Below are 7,636 nucleotides of genomic sequence, written 5' to 3' on the forward strand. Positions count from 1 at the left end.
TACAAAAAAGATCTTCATGACCCGGATAATCATGATGGTGTGATTACTCATCGAGGGCCAGACATCCTGGAATGTGAAGTCAAGTGGGCCTTAGGAAGCATCACTATGAACAAAGCAGGTGGAGGTGATGGAATTCCAGTAGAGCTATTTCAAATCCTGAAAGATGATGCTGTAAAAGTGCTGCACTCAATATGCCAGCACATTTGGAAAACTCAGCAGTGGCCACAGCACTGGAAAAGGTCAGTTTTCATTCCAATCCCAAAGAAAGGCAATGCCAAAGAATGCTCAAACTACCGCACAATTGCACTCATCTCACATGCTAGGAAAGTAATGCTCAAAATTCTCCAAGCTAGCCTTCAGCAATACGTGAACCGTGAACTTCCTGATGTTCAAACTGGTTTTAGAAAAGGCAGAGGAACCAGAGATCAAATTGCCAACATCCGCTGGATCATGGAAAAAGCAAGAGAGTCCCAGAAAAACATCTATTTCTGCTTTATTGACTATGCCAAAGCCTTTGACTGTGTGGATCACAATACACTGTGGAAAATTCTGAAAGAGTTGGGAATACCAGAGCACCTAACTTGCCTCTTAAGAAATCTGTATGCAGGCCAGGAAGCAACAGTTAGAACTGGACATGGAACAACAGAATGGTTCCAAATAGGAAAAGGAGTACGTCAAGGCTATATATTGTCACCCTGCTTATTTAACTTATACGCAGAGTACATCATGAGAAACGCTGGACTGGAAGAAACACAAGCTGGAACCAAGATTGCTGGGAGAAATATCAATAACCTCAGATATGCAGATGACACCACCCTTATGGCAGAAAGTGAAGAGGAGCTAAAAAGCCTCTTGATGAAAGTAAAAGAGGAGAGCGAAAAAGTCGGCTTAAAGCTCAACATTCAGAAACGAAGATCATGGCATCCGGTCCCATCCCTCCATGGGTAATAGATGGAGAAACAGTGGAAACAGTGTCAGACTTTATTTTTTTGAGCTCCAAAATCACTGCAGATGGTGACTGCAGCCATGAAATTAAAAGACACTTACTCCTTGGAAGAAAAGTTATGACCAACCTAGACAGCATATTCAAAAGCAGAGACATTACTTTGCCAACTAAGGTCCGTCTAGTCAAGGCTATGGTTTTTCCAGTGGTCATGTATGGATGTGAGAGTTGGACTGTGAAGAAGGCTGAGCACCGAAGAATTGATGCTTTTGAACTGTGGTGTTGGAGAAGACTCTTGAGAGTCCCCTGGACTGCAAGGAGATCCAACCAGTCCATTCTGAAGGAGATCAGCCCTGGGATTTCTTTGGAGGGAATGATGCTAAAGCTGAAGCTCCAGTACTTTGGCCACCTCATGTGAAGAGTTGACTCATTGGAAAAGACTTTGATGCTGGGAGGGATTGGGGGCAGGAGGAGAAGGGGAAGACCCAGGATGAGATGGCTGGATGGCATCACTGACACAATGGACGTGAGTCTTAGTGAACTCTGGGAGTTGGTGATGGACAGGGAGGCCTGGCATGCTGCGATTCATGGGGTTGCAAAGAGTCGGACACAACTGAGTGACTGAACTGAACTGAACTGACACCACTGGCAGGAAGTCCCTAGAAGCTGGAAAAGGCGAAGAAGCTGGTTCTCCCCTACAGACTCCAAAGAAGGCAGCACTGCCAACATGTTTATTTTGCCTGGAAAAGTCTATTTTCCCTTCTGATCTTCACAGATGTGGGATGATACATTTTTGCTGTTTCAAGCCACAAAATTTGTGGCAATTTGTTGCAGTGTCAAAGGAAACAAACACTCCCTGGTGCCAATATCTTCGGCCAAATGTTGTCTGGCTTCAAGCGATGCATGAAACAACCACCTTGAGACCATGAGAACAGGAACCTCCAAAAAAACCAAGACAATATACTGAGGACCGATGAGCAGGCGATGGAGAGTGCCTGCAACCCCCCTGGGAGCTCTTGCCTCTGGGCTGCATGCGATGTAAGGTAATGTATGGTGGCAGATTCTGCAACTTGTGGCCAAAGAAAACCCATCTTGCACAATAACTCCTTCTTGTTCCCAACCAACTACTGCTCTCCAATCTCATTTAGTCATGCTGAGCCAGTTTAGCGACAGGCTTGGCTCGCGCTGCTGTGCTCCGTAGTGTCCGACCCTTTGCGGCCCCATGGACTAGTCCGCCAAACTCATCTGTCCAGGGAATTTCCCAGGCAAGAATGAGTTGCCATTTCCCATGCCAGGGGATCTTCCCGACCCAGGGATCGAACCCGTATCTCTTACATCTCCAGCTCTGGCAAGTGGATTCTTTACCACTAGCACCACCTGGGAAGCCCCTTAGGGACTCCTAGAAGAAGTCATCCCAGGTAATCAGGTTGTACAGGCTCAGGCTGACCCCTGCTTACCTGACTCAGAGTCCTTTCTCAGGAGGTGGACACACCACAAGGAGCTGAGACTCACTGTGGTAAGCAAGATGGGCCAAGCTACCTCAGCTGCAGTCTCAGAGGCACTGCCAAGGGGCCACAGAGGACACAAATAGACATTGCAGGCTCCAAGGATATGAAGTGATAATACACGGGACCAAGGGCCTATGGTGGATTCATCAAGTTACACACACAGACGTGGGCGCAGTATCCCCTTGAGTCTTCATAGTGGGTTACAGGAGTCCTCTCTGGATGAAAAAAAAAAAAAGTGCTTGAAAAAAGCCATACACTTCAATTTTAAAAAATTGTGCCAACTTGCTGAACAAGATGAAACCCGTGCAGCCATCACCACACACATGAGAAAAGTTGTATGATTATTACTGCATGCTGTTGATGGCTTTGAAGTCTAAATTTACAGGGAAGAAAAGAATTTTTTGGCACTTGTACTTTCTGGGGGCATTTCTTAGAGAAAATGAGTTTGAATCCAAGTAGTTTCCCAGTGAGGATGGTGGTGAGTTCCATCACATTGTCAAGAGGAAAGAAGCATAGAGCCTAGTCCAGGAGCCAGGCGCCCAGAGCACCCACTGTGGTCCTGTAATCCCACTTGCTCTTGTATTCAGCCCAGTGATGGTCTGTGATTTATAGTCGGCCTTCCCAACCTGGAGCATGATATTCATCTTCATTTATACAATTTTACTTGTAATTCTTTCCAGAAACGTATCTTCCTGTAGATTCCTTGCATTTCCCAACAAATTAATCCCAGACATTTGTCTTTATGCTTCATCTGTGGATCTCCTTTTCAGTGTATCTGTTTGTAAAGATTTTGTATGTTACATGTGTGTTGATTCACATACCTTTATTTCTTATCGCCTTGTTTATTGCAATCTTGTTTTTTTTAATCTCCAATTGGATTTTGTGCATACGATAATGTGCTCAGATGCTCAGTTGTGTCTGACTCTTTGCAGCCCCTTGGACTGTAGCCCGCTGGGCTCCTCTGTCTGTAGAATTTTCCAGGCCAAGAATACTGGAATGTTGCCATTTCTTCCTCCAAGCGATCTTCCTGATCCAGAGATCGAACCCAAGCCTCTTACACCTCCTACATTGGCTGGCAGATTCTTTACCAGTGTTACGTGGGAAGCCCAAGTATTTTATTGTTACCTATTTGGAAAGGCATTTTTATATTTTCTTTTCCAGTAGTAATAGCCCTTAGGTCTGTTTCCTATCTTACTTGTGATAATAAGAACACCCGGAAATCTTAAACTTAAGGTTGCTGAGAGCAGATATGGTCTTCTGTTTTGGATGTGCACATCAGTCCATGGTTATTGAACAGAAGAGTGAACCGGCAAGAGAATGAAGAAAGGTCAGTTTTCACTGGAGAGGAAAAGGTCAATTTCCTAAGGCAAAGAGAAATGTAGAAATTGGTGACATTCAGAACCATAAAGGCTGAGTGATGAAGAATTGATGATTTCAAACTGTGGTGCTGGAGAAGACTCTTGAGAGTCCCTTGGACTGCAAGATCAAACCAGTCAATCTTGAAGGAAATCAACCCTGAATATTCATTAGAAGGACCGATCCTGAAGCTGAAGCTCCAATATTTTGGCCACCTAATGCAAAAAGCTGACACCTGGAAAAGACCCTGATGCTGGGAAAGACTGACGGCAGGAGGAGAAGGGGACGACAGAAGATGAGATGGTTGGATGGCATCACCGACTCGATGGACATGAGCTTGAGCAAGCTCCGGGAGTTGGCGATGCACAGAGGAGCCTGGTATGCTGCAGCCCATGGGGTTGCCAGAGTGGGACACGACTGAGAAACTGAATAACAAAAGGACTAGCAGTAAGCAGGTTGTTGGCTTCCTCTTTGTCTACCCTCCAGTGGCCAGGAAGGGTGACACACTCCTGCACTGAGAGCAGCAGGGAAAGTGAGAGTGTGGTCCTGGGTGACACTGGCAGCTTAGCCGGTCCCAGGACGTTCATTTTTGAGGAAACGGTGTTTATGATAGCTGGATTTTCAGTTATTTATGGCCAAACACACCCTATTCCAAACCCGACTTACTGGTTTGCCCAGTTTCTGTGGACTTCCCACACTCCTCTTTGAAACAGATCACTTCTGGAAGCTGCATGTGGTCTGTCTCTGCTCAGAGCTCAGATTCTTTACCTTTCCTCCGTGTGCTACACCCAGTCTGGATCATCTTGATTCTGAACTCACCCTTTATCTTGGGGGGAACGGGCACAGAACAAATGTGTAGGAGTCACGGCCCCAAAGTCTGTTTGGGGAACCAGTTATGACCCTAATAATTTACAGTTAATGTGCTGATTGCTGTATTCCTTGCTTCTCCAAGCTGAAGTTCTCAAGCTCTGAGGAGTTCGGAGAAGTATCCTAGAGGCTCATGTTTTAAAGACAAAAATGTACATCCTTCTTCCTCTTCTCTTTTTAAATGAGTTTTAAACTCATGTTCCCCTTCACATGAAACACTCTGAGATGCTCTGTGTGATGAAATAAGACAATGATGACTGTTGAGTCGACTGAATGCCACTAGGTGCTACAGTGATTTGGTCAATATATAGTTTCATATCTCTTATTCAGCCAGTAGTACACTCTTGATTTTAAAAGCATAGGAAAGAATATTTAAATATTTCAACAATTCAGTATCTCAATAAACATGCTTGTTAAACTATATAGAGTATACAGAGAGATGAAGTGCAAATTAAACCCTGCAATTGAATGAAACTATTATTGCTAATCTAGCCATTTTCATAAATGATCCACAATGCCTTTTCTGCAATTCTAAAACCTTTTCTAATGAAAAGTTTCTTCCCCTATTATGCATCTGCAAAATTCAGCTGAAATAACAAGGCTGTGTAGGGTTTCCCAGGTGGCTCAGTGGGTAAAGAATCTGCCTGCAATGCAGGAGACACAGGTTTGATCCCTGGGTTGGGACGATCCCCTGGAGGAGGAACCATCAACTTCTCTCCAGTATTCTTGCCTGGAGAACCCCATGGACAAAGGAGCCTGGTGGGTTACAGTCCATACGATCACGAAGAGTCAAACACGACTGAAGTGACTGAGCACAACACAGCTATTTACACAGTTTTTCCCCAGTTTACTGTGACCCCTTATATATTTTGCTACAGATACACCCAGATGCTGCCCCAGACCTGTGGGGGATGTCACATGTGGTATGTCACATGTGGATTCAAATGCTTATGAATTCCAAAATACTTCCGGCTCTGAAGGTTTTGAACAAGGGATTGGGGCCCTGTATGCAAACAGGATACATAACATTTTTTTAAATTTATTTAATTGGAGGCTAATTATTTTACAATATTGTGGTGGGTTTTGCCGTACCTTGACATGAATCAGCTATGTGAGCACACGTTTCCCATCCTGAACCCCGCTCCCACCTCCTTCCCCATCCCATCCCTCAGGGTCATCCCAGTGTACCAGCCCTGAGCACCCTGTCTCATGCATCGAACCTGGACTGGTGATCTATTTCACATATGGTAATATACATGTTTCAGTGGTATTCTCTCAAATCATCCCACCCTCGCCTTCTCCCACAGAGTCCAAAAGTCTGCTCTTTACATCTGTGTCTCTTTCACTGTCTTGCATATAGGGTCATCGTTACCATCTTTCTAAATTCCATATGTATGCATTAATATACTGTATTGGTGTTTTTCTTTCTGACTTACTTCACTCTGTATAATAGGCTCCCGTTTCATCCACCTCATTAGAACTGATTCAAATGCATTCCTTTTAATAGCTGAGTAATATTCCATTGTGTATATGTACCACAGCTTTCTTATCCATTCGTCTGCTGATGGACATCTAGGTAGGATGCGTAACATTTTTGACATTTAACAGTTAACATTCATCCAAAAATGTGTTTATTTACTTATTTATCTTCGGCTGTGCTGGGTCTTTGCTGCTGTGCACAGGCTTTCTCCAGGTGCAATGAGTGGGCTTCTCACTGCAGTGTCTTCTCTTGCTGTGGAGCACAGGCATTAGGCAAGCAGGCTTCAGTAGTGGGGCACATGGGCTCAGTTTCCCTGCGGCACTTGGGATCTTCCCAGACCAGGGATCAAACCTGCGTCCCCTGCATTGGCAGGCAGATTCTCAACCACTGAACCACCAGGAAACCCCCCAAGAAATGTTTTTTAATGTAATCAAGTTACAGCAAATTAAATAGCATTCTTAATTTGCTAAATGGGAAAAAGAATATGCAATTTATTATTAAAAGTTGTACTAAAGTGAGTTTGATGAATCAATCTTAAATAATATACTTAAGATCACCTTTTAACCTAAAATCATGTTTTTACTCTATAGTATACAAACAGAAAGAACTGAAAGAACTTCCAAGAAGGCCCGTTTCCTTAAGATGTTAAAACCTCCATCAGATTGACAGTAAACTACTAGAAGGATCCCTAGTCATAACCAGAAGAAAACAATATGGCTAATTGCCTTGTCCTACTACCCATGGCTATAGAACACCATTCTTTTAAGTGACAATATGAGAAAGAGGCATGAATTATTTAATGAATGGGGATGCTGTTTTAGCTATAACAGCCAAGAAAAATTCAGGGAAACGCATGGTTAGTGACTCAGTGCTGACAGGAACAAGTCAACAGACACACCGTCTCAACTGCAGTAAGATGAACAACGTGCAGCCCATGTGTGAGTATTCTCCACGGTGGCCACAGAGATGTACAACCGCTGGAATAAGCATGGCATGCAGTGGGCAGGATGACTCACACAGAGGCATAAGGCTGCTGAAACCTGCTCGAAGTGGAGAGAGGGTGCACTGGGCCCTGGGTCTCAGTAGGAGAGTCCCAAGCACCGAGGAGGAGAGAGGACATCAGAGCCTGGGCCCTGGAACCTCAGGAAGATGGAAGGACACCAGATACTGGACTTGGAGGAAGCCATGAGACTATTTTGTCCTGGGCTCCAAAGAAAGATGAGAGTGGATTGGGCTCAAGGAAGAGGGGCACACACCAGGTCCTGGGCAGGGAAAGACTTCTTCCATTTCCTAGACATGGGCACCTGGCTCACAGATGACCCAGGGCAGAGGAGCCTTCCTGTCCAGCCCACACACCAACTCCCTGATTCTCTGCTTAGCCAGTTAGCAAGGTTACTCTGAACCTTCTCCCCAGTAAGGCCCATACCTGTACTTCCTCAGAGAATCCCACTTGAGCAAGAATCCTAAGTCGGTTTATGAAGA

Source organism: Capricornis sumatraensis, chromosome 20 (assembly GCF_032405125.1).
Source record: "Capricornis sumatraensis isolate serow.1 chromosome 20, serow.2, whole genome shotgun sequence".
Lineage (NCBI taxonomy): Eukaryota > Metazoa > Chordata > Mammalia > Artiodactyla > Bovidae > Capricornis > Capricornis sumatraensis.